At 37.6% G+C, this 20973-nt stretch overlaps 1 protein-coding gene across 4 annotated transcripts in view; it reads right to left on the bottom strand.

Moving 5' to 3' along the window:
* LOC143214010 (CCR4-NOT transcription complex subunit 6-like) overlaps positions 1-20973 on the bottom strand; it is a 591839-nt gene that overhangs the window by 332866 nt on the left and 238000 nt on the right. The window lies entirely within an intron of this gene.

Genomic DNA, 20973 nt, shown 5'->3' with positions numbered 1-20973 from the left:
CAAAGTGATCACATATTATAATATCTGTATATGGCGTACAATTAATAGTAAACATGTTTTTGGAATAAAACGTTATTAAAATTTCGAATGTGCAGTTTTATACACATAACATTTCTTTGTGACTATATAGTATCATAATTGCGTTCTAACACTGTTCTTAATAAAATTGTGAGACAAATAAAACTTCAACTCAATTGTTCTTGCCTTATATACCAACAATATAGAGTTCTAAACGGAATTAAGAACAACAAATATATTTGAAAACGAAAAATCAATTCCATAACAATCAAATATGATACAGAATTTTCTTCATCAATCGCAAGGCACTGGAACTAAACAAATTATATTATTATTTATTTAGTGCTTTAAACGGATTAAATAAATATTTGCTTCTTGCTACAATCATTTTACTGAGGTGACGTCAATAACCGTTTTATATTTCCCCAAGTAAATGCATAAATGTCTAATATAATCAAAATAGGAGTATTAATTAATAAAGACTAAAAAATAAATTCTAGATTAGTATGCTTGCCTGTAACGTGTGAGGTTTTCGAAAGAAAATAGGCGACGATAATATCAACCATGCATGCATAAAATTAAGGACAAGTATGCCGCATCGAATTCGATGCATTCTGCGGCTTTACGATACGTTTTAATGAACGGCGACAAAATGCGAGCTACCGCTTGGGAAATTACACTCTGACGAAACAGCAGCGAAAGCAAACGCGTACTGTATTCCTTGTGTTAATCGTGGAATAGTGTATCGGCGTGTAGGCATCGTCAAATGAGGGAACGACAGTGCAACGGCAGGCATGTGTGCGAGCGCACTCTTGTAAACATGGCCGACCATGCATAAGGGGAACTTTCACTGAACACTATTAGATACGCGACGGAATGCAACTACCGTGAACCTACTGCGGTGCCATAATGTGAATATTTCCGTCTAGCTCCACTCGAGACCAATTAAAAATTGAATTACACACCGGGCAATCAAATTTTCAAATGCGATCTAAATACAAGGGAGCATTTTCAACTGGTTAACACTAGATTCACCGGCAATTAAAATATACATATTTCTACCGAAATCACTCGAAATGATTGGTCTTTAGAAAAAATGCTCAGCCGTACAGGGTGTCCATCCATTGTATTTGGAAAAATATACTTCCAAAGAAATTTGTATATAGAAAGGTGCATTTTTTAAATATTTTATTTGACGTGTTGAAGGTCATTTTAAGGTCAAGTTCACTTTTTTAAAATGGAAACATAATTGTTTTATTACACCAACTTATTCTACGAGAAAAAACAAGTAAGTTTTATTCGAAACGTTTTTTAATTCGACATTAGCTTTTTAAGTTATTCAATGATAAAGTCATAAGAAGTGCATAGTCTAATGTCGTCAAATCTTTATCATTGAATAACTTAAAAAGTTGTTGATACTCGTAAAGACGAGTCTTCATTCATTATTAGTCTTTATTAATCAATTAATCATTATTGTATAATTTTGTGTTGTATGGCAAAACTGAGTAAGCGTAATATGGAACAGTAAAAATGTTATTTTCAGCCCATTGAACATATTTAGACAGAAAATGAATTTCTATTTCACTCGAGTTTGTTGTAATACAGGTAGATCATTTTTATTTCGCATAAAGATCCGCCATCTATTAATCATTACTACTAGATTGTGAAACTCCGTGCAAAATAAAAATTATTCAAGTCGATTGTAAGTAAGCTTACCAACTTAATATACTAAGAATTGCTCGACGAAATTCGAAGACTCGGTCTTCGAATTGATCCGTCCTAAAGTAAATCGTCTTACGACGCAGAGAACGGATATGTCGCATGAAAGATCAGCAGGGAATTCCGCATACAGAGCAGACGCGGATACAGCTGGTGTTCAAGGGATCAGTTCAAGCTGAACACAGCGCGTCGGCCAAATATTGATTATTCAACGTAAACTAAATTTTCCATGGCCGTTTTATCGTGATTTTAAACTGAATCTACAATGTCACGCGTACATTATTGAATAATCCGGTCGGGCGGCGTATGTACATATATTTAAATTTCATCGGCGCAGTTAGAATTTCAATGTAAACGTTGTAACTTCAATTCGAAAAGTTCGTTTTTGATTTACCGAAGCTGTCGGCAAAAGTTACCCCCTCTCTTCCAGTAGCGGATATATGCGGGCCTCCGTGTGTTTCTCGTGCGGCTTTCATAAATCTCTTGTATTAATTAATATTTAATTATATAGATATTGCTATAATAAAATTATAGCGGCCTCTTTTATTACTGCCTAATTGAAATGTGGCCTCTAGTGGTAAAAAGGTTCCCCACCTCTTATATAAGATATACATACATAGGACGTAGTGAAGCCAAGACAACGAAGAAAAGTGCCCACAACTGCCGTCACAAGGTAATTTAATATATAGATAGTCCTTGGCGCTACTTAAAATAATGAGAGTAAAGTAAGACTGAGCAAGTAATAAAATAAAATATATATTACAGTTGCAATTTCCATAAATATTTATACAGAATGCGATACAGTGACGACTCCCTTGCACTCCTAACGCTATAGATTCACGGTACTGCGACTTCTCAACAGACTATAGCACTTTGCCCACAACTGTCATCTGGTAGATGATTATAATCTTGGTTACAAGGCAGTTAGCCGAAGCAAAAATTCGTAGCAAAAATGAATAGGTGTAATTTAAAACAGTAATATATAATTAAGCATAAATGTATATATTAAACATATATAACTATATATTATGAATATAATTATATATATTAAATGTATATATTAAACAGTAATATATGTATATATGTATAACCGAAAACTCGAATGGGAAATTTTATCTTTCCATATTTTATCTTTTTGGAAAATACTGGATACAAAATCAGAGTAGTGTGGTTCTGTCCGATTTTCCTGTACTGGCTATGATAATCCGACCTTTAACCTTCTCCCTCTTCCAGTACCGGACTAGTCACGTGACATTGTGACGCATGCACAACACAGCCAAAACGCGTCACGTGACCGGGCCGCGGCGGAAGCGGAACAGCGTCGCAGAGGGGGAAGGCAGAGTGGTGACACAAGTCTTAATTTGGAGCCAGCTGCAATTTTGAAATTATAAAGTCGTGGAACTCGAGCCGATACCGCAGGGTGCAATTAATTAACATGCTCCATTTTTTTCTTCTATTATTTCTGCACGCACAAAACGGTCGAAAGTTGTAACGGCTACCGGTGCTGAAGACGAGCAAATCGAACGCCACCGAACGATCGGAAGATGGTGTTTTAATAATTAACGAGAAGCTGCAAGTGCGTGCCAACATTCTAATCCCATGCTGTCATAAATCTCTTATAATTGGCTTTTGACACGGGCCGAGCAAGAGGAAAGCTTGCCGGAGCCTCATCACTCATTTAATCCCCATTTTCTTAATACCAGGATCACCGTGGAACAAATTACCACGTTCCTGAAAACAGATGCAAAAAGATTGGCGGCCGGTACATTTCTCGCCGCGTTCGCTGCTACTGCTAATAATAGAGAGCAGCTTTTCGACTGCTCAAATATCGACGGAAAATTGCGTTACAATGTAACACGCCAAAAAACGATCCGGTTTCTTCCTATCGCATTGTCTAATTGCTCCGGTAATTATACAGGCTCCCGCCTCATCGATTTCAACAACCTCGAAGCATGGAGGTCAGCGTCCCAAGCAACTGGAGTTGCTAATACCAGGGATTAAGAGAGGTACAGAATTTGTTGATATTTAACGCACGAGTCCTGGAAATTGTTTAAAGACGTTCTCATATTAGACGTTCTAGTTTGAACGGCATCCAGGAAATACGAAAACAAATATTCAGCTATAAAAGTAACGCATACTCTGTTCGTACATATTAAGAAATTGTAAATATTAAATAATCATCACAGTTAAGTTGATATTCCGAGTACAAAAATACATTATTTGTGATGTTCGTGTTTCACGTGTGGAGAACCTTCCTTTTGATGAAACGTAAAACAAATTCATGGAACTTTTATTACACACATTATGAAGTATGCATTTCATGAGAACAATTTTTAAAGAATTTCCTGGGGGCAATACTTTTTTCCATGAAAATTCCATAGGAACTGACGTTCTATTAAATATGTGTATGACTTGCAACAGAAATTCTTTAGAAACAGTAGATAACTATTTATTTTTATCTGTAACCAATATCGTGCCACTAAAAAAATTTGTTTAAAAAATGTATATAGTTATAGGGTGACAGCTTGTTCTAGTAAAATGTCCTATACAATATAGGATGTCCTATTTAAATCGATGCAGTGGAATGTTGATAATACATCGAGTAGTGAAAATACAAGATTGATCTGCCCCCTGATACCGTTTAATTTTTGTCTGAAACATTTTTTAGTATCATCAACAGTTTCGGAGATGTTCGACGGGGTCGATTTAAATAGGACACCCTGTATAAGTAGAGTGCGGATCTTTATGCAGACGAAAAATGTTCTGCATCTGTTGCAAGAAACAGGAGCTACTTAGGGATTTATTTCTTGCTTTAATTCCTTTAATCTTTCTACCGTTTCAAACTGCAGCTATTCATTTGTGTCATAAATGCATAAAATCCCCAGTGTAATTATCAATCAGCTTAAACACATTGTTTAAATGTTACAATGAATATTTAATATTATCTATTGCACATGTCGCCATTCTGCTAATTTTTAATATTTTTAATGTTCCAGTCCGGTAATCCTATTATCTGCTTTCGTGCAGATGTAAATAATTACATATCACGTAATTACGTTAAATAAAAAAGAATAATTTATATAAGTAATTCATATTTGCATTATGCCGGTTCATTCGTTACTGAAAAATAAAATCATTACGAGCAATTAACATTGTATTTATCCATACTATCTTGCAATGATTGCACTGCAGATCTCTATGCAAAATACAAAGAATAAGTAAGTAATTAAGTGAAGATATATTTTGTAGCAACTATAACACTAAATAATATATTTAATGCAATAAAAAGCATTTTGAAACGTAGCACTTGAAAAAAGGTTCGAAAGCATTTTTAAACTTTGTTTTAATATCACTGTATCCCCTTTCATGTTTCAGCAGAAAAGTACATGTTTGTTTAAAAATGGATAACTATAAAACTAAACAATATAATTTAATGTAATAAGAAGCATTTTATAGCAGGCTTGTTAATCATTCTTTTCTTGCCCAGTAGCACTGGAAACAAGGTTCGAAAGTATTTTTAACTCTCAGAGACGGACTTGCCCCATTTTCGGGGGGGCAAGTGCGTCCTAGTTGACACTTTGTACAATATCCCATCAAAATGATAATTTTCAAGCAAAATTAGAATCCTACATAATACTAATTCATCATTAATAATTGTGGTAAGAGTTTGATACTAAGAACGTTAAGTTTTCACATACTAGACTGAAAATACATCGGTTTACAGTCCAACTTTGCAAAAATTAGAGCGAATTTACCCCACTCCACCCATGGAATTATTCTAGGTCGGAAGGAATGTATAATTTTCAAGTTAAAATGTCCAAGTCATTATCCATGAACGATTGAAAAGTGAACAATTTCTGAATGTACAACAAAGGACTAAGAACGTGAAACAGTTCAGTATCACACATTCACACCACCACATCCAGTTATTGGAAGCGTTTAAAAATGATTTTTATCGCCGTGAGCGGTTTCTCTGTGCACCTGGCGTGAACAAAATTCTTAATGTTTGATTGGGATACAATATCTGCCGTCGTGGTTCTCTTCTCGGCAAGATCCACGGATTCCGTCAGAGAGTAAAGTGCCGGCAATTAGTACGTACTTCCATCGGTTGCAAACACGTTTATTGCTTCGATGCACAAGAACTTACGGAAATCTCGAATCTTGATAAGATTCCGCGGCGCAAGTAAATGCTATAGAACTTCTTATGTGGCTGCCATAAATCTCTCTAGCGCGAGCTGCTTCCTCGCAGATAGCTGAGGAGGGACCTAACCGTGTGTCTCCACTTGAACTAACCTGCTACAGCTGCGTTTTCCCTCCTGATCACACTTTGCCAACCCTCTCTCGCACACCCCCGAATCCAGTATTTTACATGCAAACAAACAAATCGCTTTTCGCCAACATTCAATTTACAAATACCAAGCCGGAAACTAAACTTCGTTACGTCCTTATTTTATAGAGATTCGTTCGCCAATTTACAACGTTTAGTAAGTGATCAAAGTCGAACGAAAGTACACTTACTATTATCAAACTATCAAAAAAGATAATTTCTTGCAATTGATCTGGCGATTGTCCACTAAGAGTACAACAAAATTATAAACTGTAGAAATTGATGAATTTATCATGAAAATTATAAATGCATACAATTCGGCAGAATGCCAATTTAACTGCAATTAGTTTTGTTGGAATACTGTCCATCGAATAACATTCAGAAAATTCATTTCCAGAAAATGCTGGAATATAAAATTTCACAGAATTTATACGATTTTCATTAATTTCAGAACTGCAAATATAAATACTACTACCACTTGAAATAATATTTCACATGATTCCGCTTTCTACGAAGGCTAGCAAAAGTTATTTGTAAAGATCAGAGTTGTCACTCTTCGACACGTGGTTAGTAAACTTGTAAAAACTTGTAAGAAGACAGCGTTTCTAATAATGTAAAATAACATTTCTCATTGAAAGGCCCTGTATAATATTAACGGATAAGCAGTTAGTTCTCCCAACAAGGGATCAGTAACGAGTTCGATAAATTAAACATTCTGACAATGATGGCGCGGATTAAGTGGCGCGCGCATTCGCAAGAACAGCGCGGAAAATAATGATACAGAACGGTTCTTCCTACTTTCTAATCTCTTGAAATGTTGTATTTTATTAGAGCCGATTCAATCGAATTTCCTACGTATGCGTAAAAATGAAAAGTGTAATTATGGCTTCGAAGAGCGAGAACGCGCATGGAATGAATTTGTGGTAAAAATGCGAGCTCGCAGTAGTCACACGTGTAGAACGACGACGGCAACGATCGTGTTAAAACGGTTTGCGAAGTGCTGCGACTAGCCAGCCGCATCGTGATTACCGTCGATTCAGTAGAACATTACGCTATCGTTCCAAACAATCCGATGTCGCTAGTATTATTTCCGCTTCCGTTCGGAATGGGACTTGTCGATAATTCACGAGTCGTGTGAAGATATAAACACTCGAGAAACGAATCGGAGGCAACGAAGCACCGCGTCCCGTTGCATTCTACCGACCGAAAGAAACGGAGAGGAGCTTTCTCACGGACCTGCTCTAGATTTTTAAGATCGCCGATCGACCGTGCCGTCGCGTCGTGGGAGAAGACACTAAGAATAAACTTCTCTGCCAATGTACAATCACTTTTACACGTGCAGCGACTTCCATTAATATTTGGGTTGCCGTATTTTCATGAGACAATTCTCCGACAAATTCCCAAAACTGAAATATACCTGGTGGCAACATTTGTCGCAAATGCTCGAGACACTATGTTGATAATCAAATCTATGACAAAGGACCTCTACATTTATTAGATGATTGCATAACAGTACTGCACGGCGGAGCGTGAAGAAAAATTATATAGTCACCATTCTTTTCTAATTGCAGAAGAGACTGTTGACTATATAATTGATTAACAAAGCTGCGTTCTTTAAACTTTAATTTAATTTAATTTGAGTCCTCAAAAACTTCAAAAATTTCTGCAGGAACACATTTGAAAATCGACTCGAAAATTCCTCCCAAGTTTCCTCTTGCACTTTCTATTCTTCCGATGAATAGAATGCAACGCAATCCAAAGAAATTGTTGAGATTTTCACTCTGAAATTCAAGATCAAAGTTAATTTTGCGGTCAATTTTTCACCAAACCGAGGATGTAGAATCTCTGTATCTAATAAATCTGAATCTAAAATCTAAAAATTTAAAATATTGTTATGAATTTTTCCAACAGCATAGCTTTCTTTGAAATTCCAGGACAGTTTGGCATTCGACTTCGTTGATACGCGAGGTGGTGATCATCGTCAAGAGGAGTTTAACGTTGAAGGGGAAAATTCATCAGCTACACACCTTAAAACCACGTAAATTCTGTTTAGTAATTTTTTCTTACTTCGAACAGTAGCAGAAATAATTTAAACTAACATCCTGTATAATAAATGTTTAGTAGATGCTTGTTCCGCGAAAGTAACGAACAACGAAGTACGTCTCGATGAAATATCTCCAGATCGAACACGAGTGGATCGACGAAAACAAGTTGAACGATTTGAAGGGCTTGGCAATTGTTCTTTGAAGTCGTTTGACGAACTCATCCTGAGTTGTCGACGACTCCGATAGATTCGCGAGAAGAAAAACTCCGACCGAGGTGGATTAACCGAGTTGCTCCATAAAGGAGGAGAACCTTCCGAGTCAGCAGGTGACTCGGAACATCCACTCCTGGATCGTGTCATTACTTTTACCACTGTGAAGTCAAACTGGGAAGACTTTGTGTTCCTGTTCGAGAGCCATTCCACAGACGTAAGATCAGTGCAGACATTGTATCTTATGGAGTTTTCTGTATATGCCTCGGGGGGCTCTAAGGGCCCCGTATCATTTCAGTAGGGGTCGGTGAGAGAACCCGAAATACAGTAAAGTCACGTTATTTCTTAGCGAACGCTTACCCAGTATTTGTCAAGTGCCTACCCCCATCAAAGAACTTTCGACAGAAATGAGGTAGAGCGATGAAATTTTTCTTAAATTAAAGCTGAAACATTGCAGAATATGGGAAAAATAGGGAGATTATGGTACGAACGTTTTTTAACCTTGAGAAAATTCGTTAAACATGTAGAATTTCAAGAAATCGATTTTGCAATATCCTGAGGTTGTAGATAAATTTTGAGACCAGATTTGAAATCAGCGTGAAAAAATCTACAGGAAATGAGGTGTAGCATGTTAAAAAGAAAATTTTTCCGCACGTGGTATTGAAAAAACGGAAATTTTCTTGAAATTGTGGAAGTTTAACGAATTTTCTCAAGGTTATAAAACGTTCCTACCATAATCTCCCTATTTTTCCCATATTCTGCAATGTTTCAGCTTTAATTAAAAAAAAATTTCATCGCTCTACCTCATTTCTATCGAAAGTTCTTTGATTTTGTCTCTGATTTGGACGAAAGGTCCCACTGTGCGCCGCAGAGGCCACGAAGCTCGAGCTGCCTCGGTCTCCGAGCAGTGTAAACATGCCGCGTAATATGATCTCGGCTCGGGTATATCGGTGTGAACCACTACTAATCGAATTACAAAACTTCTTTATTATTCAAGATTTTTTTATGGGAATTTCTTTCACCATCTAATTTGTGGCATTTTCTGATTAAAATGACACTAAAATCGATATATTCTAATATATTTTTGATCATTTTAAACATCTATGATTGCATAAGTTCGTGCCCGATTTGAAAATAATATTCGATGGTTCAATTTTAAAAAATACGACTTTATTAGTCAATTATACAGTCACCATTATTTTCTACAATTAGAATAGAATGGTGACTATATAAATTTTTTTACACTCCGACGTGTAGTACAGTTTGCTACATCTATGAAAATCGGGCACGAACTTATGCAATCATCTGATAATTTCAAACGTATTTGGTGATCTAGTTGACGATGAAAGTTTCGGGCGCAATGAAGAACAGCGCGGTCCTTTTCTACGTTCGGCTTCCTTTGCACTTTCGGTGCTGTCGGCGCGGTAGACTCGGTCATAAAAAAATAATGTCCCTGCACGATATTTCTCCGTGCAGAACTTTACTGTATTGGGAACTCGATGGTCGGGTCGAGTTCCCCAAAATTTCGAGATTACCGATTCTGTCGAAAATCCCGACTCTCGAGAATCCTGATAAATTATCTTCCTGAGAATCTCGAAATTTTTGGATACCCGTCCCGATCCCGAAAAAATTTCGTTTTCCGACCCGACCCGGTATTTCGGGTTCTCGCACACCCCTGCATTTCGGGTATTTAGGCGTATGTATCAGCAAGAACCGAATATGCTATATTATCCAAGACTCTATTTTGTTTTCTATGTATAGCGTACATATTCCGTGGTGAGATCAGAAGATTAGCCGCGGGACAGCACAGGGCAAGAGCAACCTATCACTAGATTCTTCTATCCGCACCTCTAACGCTCCCGTCATCCCAATATTTACGTTTGACGCCACACGCTGCATAGCACGTGCGAGCGCTCTAGCCAATATTTCGGTTAGAGACGAAAATGCATGCGGAACGAGGCGTCCCCATTCCACTCTCATCCAATCGGCTACGCATCCGTACTACGTCACCGAATTCCTGCCATGGACCCTCTTCTCATCTCACCATGATACATACATTTAATATTGTAATTTTTTGGTAAAAAATAAAGAATATTAGTTACAAAAGTTAATGTGTTCTTCTTACACACCCTGCACATGAATATTCAATAGTAGAAGAAATTCAAATATTCTAAAATTTTGCAAAAGTAGCGAAACTGGAAAACAAATATTTTAGCCAGTCTGGCTTGTCGTTGACTTGCACTACTGAATTTCGTGCCACCTCCTTGGACATCATGTTTTCCTAATACAAATTCAATTTCCGATATTTTCGAAAATTTTCCCCAATTTTTGACCGTCTGAATTGTCGTTGACTTACACTACTGAATTTCGTGCCACCTCCTTCGATATAATGTTCTCCTAGTACAATACTTAATTTTTGGGGTTTTCGAAAATTTTGCGAAACTTCCGGCCGTCTGGCCTGTCATTGAGTTCTACTACTAAACTTTCGAAAATTTTCAAACGTCTGACTTGTCGTTGACTTGTACCACTGAATTTTCGAAAAATTTTCGGCCGTCTGACTTGTCGTTGACTTGTACTACTGAATTGTCGAAAAATTTTCGGCACTTTTTCGGAAATTCAGTAGTACAAGTCAACGATAAGTCAGCCGGCCGAAAATTTTCTAAACTACAGTGGTACAAGTGAACGATAAGTCAGACTGTCGAAAATTTTCGAAAATACAGTAGTGCGAGTCAACGACAAGTCAGACGGGCCAAAATTTTCGAGAATGCAGTAGTGCAACTCAACGACAAGTCAGACGGCCGAAAATTGCCGAAAATGTTCGTAATCCCTGAAAATTGAGTTTTGTATTAGGAGAACATGATATCGAAGGAGTTGGCACGAGATTCAGTAGTACAAGTCAACGACAATCCAGAAGGTCGAAAATTTTTAGGGAAATCAGTAGTACAACTCTACTACAAGTGGAATGTTCAGGAAAAATTGGTGGTTCAATAAATGTATAAGGCAGATATACTCTTTGTTATTACATTATCTTTATTTATTCATTGTAGATACATACATAAAATGGTTGTATCGTACACGTGCATAACTTATATTCTAAATATTTATAACAAGAACGTTGACTGGCTCAGAGAGATTCCACACACACACCATCAGGCTTCTACTGCAATACTGCTGTACGTACGAGCTTCAGACGATTATACGAGATTAGATGATCAGTCCACTGCTGCGCTGCTGTACTGCTATGCCTCGCTTGTGGTGCAGCAGGCGATGGATAAACCTGGTGGCACCATTTGCCGCAAATGCTCGAGACACTATGTTGATAATCAGCGTTGGCGTGCTTCTTTTTAAACCAAAGTCTCCGTATGAAGAAGTAGCATCATCCACATTTAATTCGAGTCCTCAAAACGTTCGAAAATTTCTGCAGGAACACATTTCGAGATCGACTCAGAAATACCTCCTAAATTTCCTCTTGCACTTTCTACACTTGTAATAAATAAAACTCACCGTGATCGAAAGAAATTGATGAGGTTTCCAGCCTGAAATTCAAGATCAAAGTTAATTTTGCGGCAAATTTTTCTTCAAACCGAGGATGTTGAATCTCGCTGCGATAATCGCGACGTATTGGATTAACAAGAAAGTAATTCTAAGGTGAAATAGAGCCCAATTTTTTTTTTATTTTAAGCAATGAACTTTAATGAGTAAGATATTTTTCCTTTTGTTCGATGATCTTTTGCCAAAAAGAATAAATACGAAAATATTTTATTGATCATCACTTGAAGAAAGAAATTCGCTTTTATCTCGCCTTCAAATACCGAAATTATTGTACTTTTTTGCTAATCCAATGGATACAGCCTGTACGCTGAATACGCCAGAATATTAGGATATTCGAGCTGAAGGAGCTCTATTGTACAACAGAAACGCTAGTTTTCATGTATCCATCGTCGGCGAGATTCATTATGAATTTGCAGGCACACAGCCGCCGATTAGTGGTACTTTAAATCGCAATTAATTCTTCGGGCATTCGCATTCAGGCGTTCCAGCGTACATTGTTAGAGGGCCTCGGGCTGTTTATTGCCTGTCTGCTAGCACGTTGCCGTATAAGTCGTAAAATAAGAAAGAAACAGTCATCCGTATCGCCCGGCCGCAGAAAAAGAGAAATGCACCCTCGTGCAATTACTAATTAGTCGTTTAGTGAGCGGCGAGCGTCGTTTCGTTGACTACCGGCCGGCGAAAAGAGGGTGAACGACCGGACCAGAAAAAGACAGCGAACCCTGTAACGAGCTTTTAGCCAAACGTTTTCGCTGCGCGCACCACCGGAAATGTTTTCTGAATTGTTTTAATACCAGCCAGGTCGCTCCCTGCGACTAATGAATTGGCCGTACACGAGAAACAGAAACGGAGGACCTGATAAAACGAGCATTCAAACAACCACGAAATTTTCGATCTGGAACGATGAAATTACCCGTTTGGGTTTCCGGTTTCTCCCAATTCTTCGGGAACCATAACCGCAAAGATTGTTCACGTCGATGTAATCGCCATGATTTATTCACGCATCGTCAAATCACCGAGTTTTGTTGCAACTGTAAAAACGTTTTCATGAGAATAATTTTAACACAGTTCTTAAATTTAGGCGTATTACTGTTTTAAATTACACCTACTCAGTATTGCTGTGAATGCATAAAATCCACAGTCTCAGAGTCGTCTGATTAAAACTTGTGCCCCCACTCTACTTTCCCCTTCTACTTCTCCGTCGTGCACTTTGACTTTACACCATACTTATAGACCAGGCTTCGGCTAACTGTCTTGTAACCAAGATTAAATCATCTACCAGATGGTGGTTGTGGGCAAAGTGCTATAGTCTGTTGAGAAGTCGCAGTACAATGAATTTATAGCGTTAGGAGTGCAAGGGAGTCGTCACTGTATCGCATTCTGCATAAATATTTATGGCAATTGCAACTGTAATATACTATATGTACAGTAGCGGACAAAAGTTTAAAACCGCTCTAAAGAAGACGATAACTTTTTTAATATTGTACTATACGATTCGAACTTTTTTGGGAAGCTAGAGCAATTAGTTTACTAAAGGATGTGAAAAGAAATTTTTTCAAAAATTGCAATTGATCGGAATTGTTGAAAAAAATACTAAATGTTGAATTTTTAACTTTTTTTTGTGGGCCTATATTGAAAATTTAAAAAATACGTTTTGCAGATCTGTGTGAATTGAACATATTCTGAAAATTTCGTCAAAATCGATCGACGTTGCAATGAGCTACAAACGTTTAAAGATGGTAAAAATTGCAGATTTTCACGATTTATCGGCGAAAATCTTGAAAATTTTCAATATAGGCCCACAAAAAAAGTTAAAAATTCAACTTTCACTATTTTTTCAACAATACCGATTAATTGCAATTTTTGAAAAAATTTCTTTTCACATCCTTTAGTAAACTAATTGCTCTAGCTTCCCAAGAAAGTTCAAATTGTATAGTACAATATTAAAGAAGTTATCGTCTTCTTTAGAGCGGTCTTATACTTTTGTCCGCTACTGTATATTTTATTTTATTACTTGCTCATTCTTGCTTTAGTCTTATTCTTTTAACTAGTGCTAAGCACTATTAAGTTACCTTGTGACGTCAGTTGTGGGCACTTTTCTTCGTTGTCTTGATTTCACATATGCCGTACCTATGCCTAGCGATGGGCATTCAATACTCCGTCTTGCAAAGTTTTCGAACAAATCAATCCCCACAGAGTTCCGAATCAATTCGATATTTATTCGAAATCAGAAATTCTTGAAACTCCCGAGTCTGGAAATTCTTGAAAGTCTTGAAATTCTTGAAAGTCTTGAAATTCTTGAAATTCTTGAAACTCTTGAAATAAATGTAACCATACAAAAATTATAAATTTCCTTTTCTCTTCTACCACATTTTTGGGGATAAGGACGTTTTAATCCCTGTAACTGTGACGAAAAAGTTACGACAAGGGGTTAATAGAACCTTGAATAGCAACAGCAATTTTCATTGCGAACAAGTCACCCTCAATAACGTCATCTAATAGTTTCAGTTAAGATTGCAGCGTAAAAGAAAACTTCTATGCTATCTTTTGGTACAGCACAATGATCGAAAATCATTTTTACACGAAAATGTAATGCGTTGACAACCGGTAGCGGCGTGTTTGATTTGCGTGGAATTAACCGGCGACCTTGAGTCGTCCGTGTTATCACGTTCGAGATACGGTGGAGGATTTTTCTAAAGTGGCCCGTTGTTTACCGAAATTGAACATGTCTGTCAAGAAGGTTCTTTCCTCGCCGGCTGCTAAGACAAATCAGCAAACACTCTCCTTTGTCTACTTCCGGCGTGTATACACTGTACCGGTTGAGTGATGCCTCGGATATGGCAAACACAGCGCGCATAACATGGAATTATCTATTCAGGAAGATGCGGCTGTACACTTGTCTAGACGCCTCTATCGTGTACAACGAAGCACTCACGCGATCCATTCATAGCCGGTCTCTCTCAGTTTTGACAAGTGTTACAGTTAGCGGCTCTGTTGGGTGTACGTAAAACAATTTGGAACGGTCCGAAAGACCCACTTGAAACGTCGAGGAAACCTTTCTACGGAATCGCCAGTCGTTCACTGGCTTCCCTCGAACTACTGAAAAATTATGATGGTATTATAGGAAATGTGGAAAATAAATCTCACGGGACTCCGCGTCTTGCGAGGAATCCTGCCTCGCGTTATTCTATCGTCGCCCCGCAGCGCCAGACCCCGCGTGCTGCACTTCCGGTAATCAATTCCTTCCCTTGGCGCGTCTTCGTTTCGTGCGCGCTGCAATCTTGACAGCCTCTTTTTTTTTTTTTTGGTAAACAGTTATGTTCTTTTGGGAGAAGTAGACTTTAACCGTGACGTTCAACTCACGAGGGAGCATACTCCAGTAAAATCGTGTTGTTTAACACGATCGAGAATCTTTTTTGGGTACTTCCGGTCAAGCCACGTAAATTACGCTCGCCTCGCTTGATTAGAACGAGTAGAGTGCGGATGTTACGCAAGACTGATGAAAATGAGTAGAGGAGACCTGAGCTAAAAGTTCCGATTGTGAAGAAACATATAAAGTGATGTAGAAATAGTAAAGATATTCTCATCATTAACGCGAGTAATTTATTGTTAAATTTATTATACTTTAAAATTCTATTCTTACTTATCGTTATAGATTTTTTAAATATTTTTTAGTTATTTGTCGTTGGACCAAGCAGGACTATTTGCTCCGTTGTGGGGCAAGTTGTTACCAAAGAATAAAATTTGCTACTAATTAATTTAATTTAATGTAAATTTATTGTAATTAATGTAAGTAATGTAATTAATGCGAATTTAATGTAAATATCATATTTAATATATTTAATCAGTAACTATTATGTAAATGATATTGTTTTATTTAGGATTAAGTTAACAGAAAAATATGCTTTGTATAACAGAACATCAAAACAATATGTATAATAACTCGAACATTGTCTTTGGTATGAAATTACTTTGGCTTATAATTGCATGCAATTCTTTAGTCGCCAAGTAGATGGAATGTTGTGCAAGTTAAATTTTACATTATTCAATACAAGTTTCACGTAAAACTTTAATTCTTGGAGCTCAAGGTCACATCAAGGTCATGTCCTATAGTCATATAGAAAAATATGGAACAACGTCCTTGAGAAGAAATATTCTTGCCAGATAGTGGTGCATTGATAACATGTACGTTACATGAAAAAAATTGTTTTTTTTTCGATGGCCTTAATTAACTCCTTACAGAATATCAATATGAAATTTTAATTTTAACAGAATGATCACGTCACAATACAAATTTCCGAAATGGAGAATTTTAATAATGTGCAGAACGTTCTCTCTCGCGTGTGCTAATTCGAAAATCCGACCGTGGACGTTTCCACAAAGGAAAAAAAAATGAAGTGGCGTCTCCCGACGTCGTTCCTGAAGCGGCTGTTTGCAAAAATGTTTGTCACAGACAAAAGCGAGTGGCAGGGACAAGGAGACAAGTCTGGACGGTGAGTAGAGGCCGCGGTAAAACCGCCCATCCGCAGTCCCTCATTTTTTGACGAGTCAGGGAGGCAACTCGAGACCGTGCGTTGTCTGTTTATTCTGCTCCGTCAAATCCGTATCCATTTATCTAACTTTTTTTCTGGGAACCGAGCGAACGGAGTCGCTTTCTTCCCGTGGATTCAGCAGATTGTAACGCCGGAGCTACATCAGCACGTCTTCCGCGTGGGTTTCAGTTTATGTATTCGCGTAATTCCTCATCTTTGATTACAGACGTACGTCCCGAACGTGACCCGTCCTCTAGCGATTCATTGCCTTCCTCAAATGGTTTCAATCATTTTTCTGCTGTCCCTTCGCTAACGATTTCCCTCGGCCAGTGGAGCCGGATCGAGACGTGTGTCCCCACTCTACCTTCCCCTTCTACGACGCTGTTGCCCGGTCACGTGCCGTTCATGTGTCCGGCACTGGCAGGGAGGGGGTAACTTTTAACCCTTTGCACTCGAGTGGTGATTCAGAGAGACAGAGATAGAGAATTGCCACTAAAAATTGCTGTACCATTGTTCACAGTATCGTTCACATTATTAAATATGTTGGTATCTAATCAATGACTAAACATTTAAGTATTGCACGAGGTATTATATCAATTTTATATTCATACATCGAAAAAAGTTAATATACATAGAATGGAATTCTAGTATGTTAATTTTCGAGTTTAACTGGCTCCGAGTGCAAAGGATTAAAGATACGTTAAATGTCTTCAGGATAATGGTTCAGTGAGGCTCACAGAGAGAGAATGCCATATAAAAATATTTGTTTTTGTTATTTCTTTTTAGAAATCTCGAGGTCACTCATTATTTTAAATGGGACCTTTTTAAACACCCACGACGATAATCCCTCCCCTTAGGAATTCAGTGACTATAATTACTAGACTGCGGATTTTATGCATTTCTAACAAATGCTGAGAATTTTCACATCAGTGAAAACATTAGGAGAAAAATACTGCTATTTTCAAGGTATTAAACATATTGACAAAGAAAATAAATTTCTACCTCGCTTCAGTTTGTTGAAATTCAGGTATAAAATTTTTATTTTGCATAAAGATCCGTTGTCTAATAATTACTCTAGGTAAGTAAAGGCGACTTTCATTTTTTTTAAACAGGACCACCTATAATTACTAGATTGCGGATTTCATGCATTTATGGCATAAATGAGTAGGTGCAATTTGACACAGTTGACATATTAAAAGAATTTGGGAATATTAATTTATTAGCCTCAGCTTATTAAAATTATAGAAGAAAGAATATCGCTTCTATTTGGCTCTTATTATTTCTAATTGATGTAAACATTTTTATTTTGCATAAAAATCCGCAGTCTAATCATTACTCTAGGTAAGTAGAGGCCAATTTCATTTTTTTAAACGGGACCACCCTTTTTGATCACCTACAATGATAGCCACTTTCCTTAGGAATCCGTGACAATAATTACTCGAGGTAAGTAAAGACCACTTTTATTTTTTAAAATGAGGCCACCCCTTTTTGATCACCTACAATGATAGCCCCTTTCCTTAGGAATTCAGTGACAATAATTACTCAAAGAAAGTAAAGGTCACTTTCATTTTTTAAAACGAGGCCACCCCTTTTTGAACACCTGCGATGATAGTCCTTTTCCTTAGGAATTCAGTGACTATAATTAGCCAAGACAGAGGAAGACAATTGGTTTGGGACGCTTTTATCTTGCACGAAGATCCGCAGTCTATTCGATTAGAGTGCAAATTTTTGCAATGGACAGTATGCATATCTTTGTATGTCTTTTTTAAACTTTTTCGAGAAGTGTACAGTGTGTCTATTCATTATATGGTTTCCGTAGGGTTAGATGAGTCACGTACGAGCATCACGCGCGTCTGTCTCCATCAAACGAAATTAGGCATCCATAATACGGACATAATATACAGATACTAAATAATGCTGAACATTCGCGGTTGTCGGTAGCGTTGGACATGACATTAAAATAGTACACAAGCTCTCAAACACTGTTGACGATGGCAGGAAAATGCATTATACGTCTACTCTGTTCTACGCCTAGCCTGTGCCGGAACGATCCCCGCGCGTCACCTGATATATTGTAAAACCCATCACGGCGAAATTTGTAGTTGTACTGTTGTAATTGCACCTCGTGCACGCGTCACCACAGATACACAAACGATCTCTTTTGTAGACATCTCTCGTTTGCGTACTATTCGACTAGAGAGAAATTCCAACTGATAGAAACCCTCTAGGCTGAAGATCGTAATTATCTTACCCGCTACGAATCGGCAAAACCACTTTGCAATCATCGTGTTGTTGAAGTCACGCGATTCTGTAAATGTTGCTTCATACACTATCATTCATTAATACTTTCATATCTTGAACGTGCAAACATAAATTTTACTTGCTTTCATTTGCATTAGTATAAGACATGCTGCTTCTTCCGAAAAATATTTCATATTCATTCATGACGATGTAATATACAGGGTGCCCCAAAAATTATAAATACACTTAACCCTTTGCACTCCTTTGTCGAGTGTGACTCGACATCGGAGAAAGAAAAATGTAAATGAAAAGGGTTTCCATATGTGTATTTGGTTCTTCTTTTATTTATTAAACTGTCTTACTTTTTTAGTTAAAACAAATACAAGTTACACAAATATAAATTACAACAATGTTTGAGAGCCATATTTAATATAATTAGTAAACAAAATTGTTTAAAATAAGTAGCACTCGAGGAACTGTCCTTTGAAGTACATTTGAGGTAAATTTCTTGGCAACAAATATGGAAAATTATTAGGAGTGCAAAGGGTCAATCTATATGTAGTCTTAAAATGAGAATTTGTGAAAATATGTTAAATACAAAAAGGTTGTAAATGTATGTATTTGGTTCTTCCTTTATTTATTGAATTGTCTTATTTTTTAGTTGTAAACAAATGTAAGTTACAGAAATATAAATTACAACAAAGTTCGAGAGCCATATTTAATATAATTACTAAACAAAATTGTTTAAAATAAGTAGCACTCGAGGAACTGTCCTTTGAAGTACATTTGAGGTGAATTTCTTGGCAACAAATATGGAAAATAATTCGGAGTGCAAAGGGTCAATCTGTATGTAGTCTTAAAATGAGAATTTGTGAAAATATGTTAAATACAAAAAGGTTTTAAATGTATGTATTTGGTTCTTCCTTTATTTATCGAATTGTCTTATTTTTTAGTTGTAAACAAATGTAAGTTACAGAAATATAAATTACAACAAAGTTTGAGAGCTATATTTAATATAATCAGTAAAGATAATTGTTTGAAACAAGCAGCAGTCAAAAAATGTCAAAAAATTTTATTACAACTTTGCTTCCCTAAAACCAACAATCGCACACACACACACACAAAAGTTCGCGGACATTACTCCAACCGGAAGTACGTACTAGACGAGATTCCCGACGTCACGCCTAACTTTTGCTATCCATTTTCCGCACGTATCAAGCGGCCGGCAATAAAAGTAAGATTCAAGTGAAGATAAACGGATCGGATCGTGACGATCAAGGAAAGTCAAACTCAATGGACGATCTACATTCCGTCGCGATTCTATTGGCGAATAGGTGCGCGCGCGAGCCGCGCAGCCTTGCATAGCTGGTTGTGCCGCGTAATTTACGAGTGCAGCTAAAAAGCGACAGTCATTCGAACGATAAGCAATTAACGAGTTCCCGTGTCCAGAAATGTGAGGAAGAATAATCACTGGGAGCGAGGGTACGCCGAGTATTACTGGGGCCCTAACGGAAAACGGACTACGGTACTCGGAGCGATGAGTGGCGAATTAATGGAGTCCGAGACTAGGAAGTCTTGTTTACGAGCGACACAGTTCATTGAAGCAGAAATAGGAAGAAAGAAAACGAGAGGCGGACTGAGGCGAAAGACAGAAGCCGAACGATCAACCGAAGGCCAGTCTCGGGGAGAGGGGCGGAGAGAGGCCGCCGCCGCGGCTGGGATCGTTATGAAATGCACAGTATTACCATCGTCCGGTAATGCCGCCGCCGATCGTCGCAATCGCTTCACTCGATCATTATTGCTATATCGGAATTCAAGCTATGCAATAGATTTCCGCGGGACGAGGCTTTTTTATTGGCCGGCGCGGCCGTCGAAAATATCTGCCGCGGAACAGAGAGGCGATTGGTTCTCCTCGGAATGCCAGCCAGACAGGAACCACGCGCAGCGGGGTGTATTTGGCCCGAAAAGTCGGAAAAAGTCCATTTCAAAATTTTACCTAAGTCGTACAATTTTTGATGTTCAATGTAGGTCTGCATGGTATTAATTTTTTGAATAATGATGTTTTTTTTTTTATTTGTACACTCGTGATACCCGTGTACTCGCAGTACTCTACGTCATCGAAAGTCAAGAGATTTTATAGCACGCTTTGCGTTCTTGAACAATCTTAAACAGTATAGAGGACGTACTATCCGCATAGAGTTCTCCTGCGTATATTAATTTATAAATTCTATTTATAAATTGACTGCGGATCTTTATGAATTTATGGCTTATAAATATTGTCAAAAAATGCTGAAGTATTAAATTCAACAGAATTTGGTACGATTTTTACTTAT

The sequence above is a fragment of the Lasioglossum baleicum genome, chromosome 12 (genome assembly GCF_051020765.1).
Source record: "Lasioglossum baleicum chromosome 12, iyLasBale1, whole genome shotgun sequence".
Classification (NCBI taxonomy): domain Eukaryota; kingdom Metazoa; phylum Arthropoda; class Insecta; order Hymenoptera; family Halictidae; genus Lasioglossum; species Lasioglossum baleicum.
Note: the sequence above shows the minus strand (reverse complement) of the source record. Positions and strands in the feature narration are given on the sequence as shown.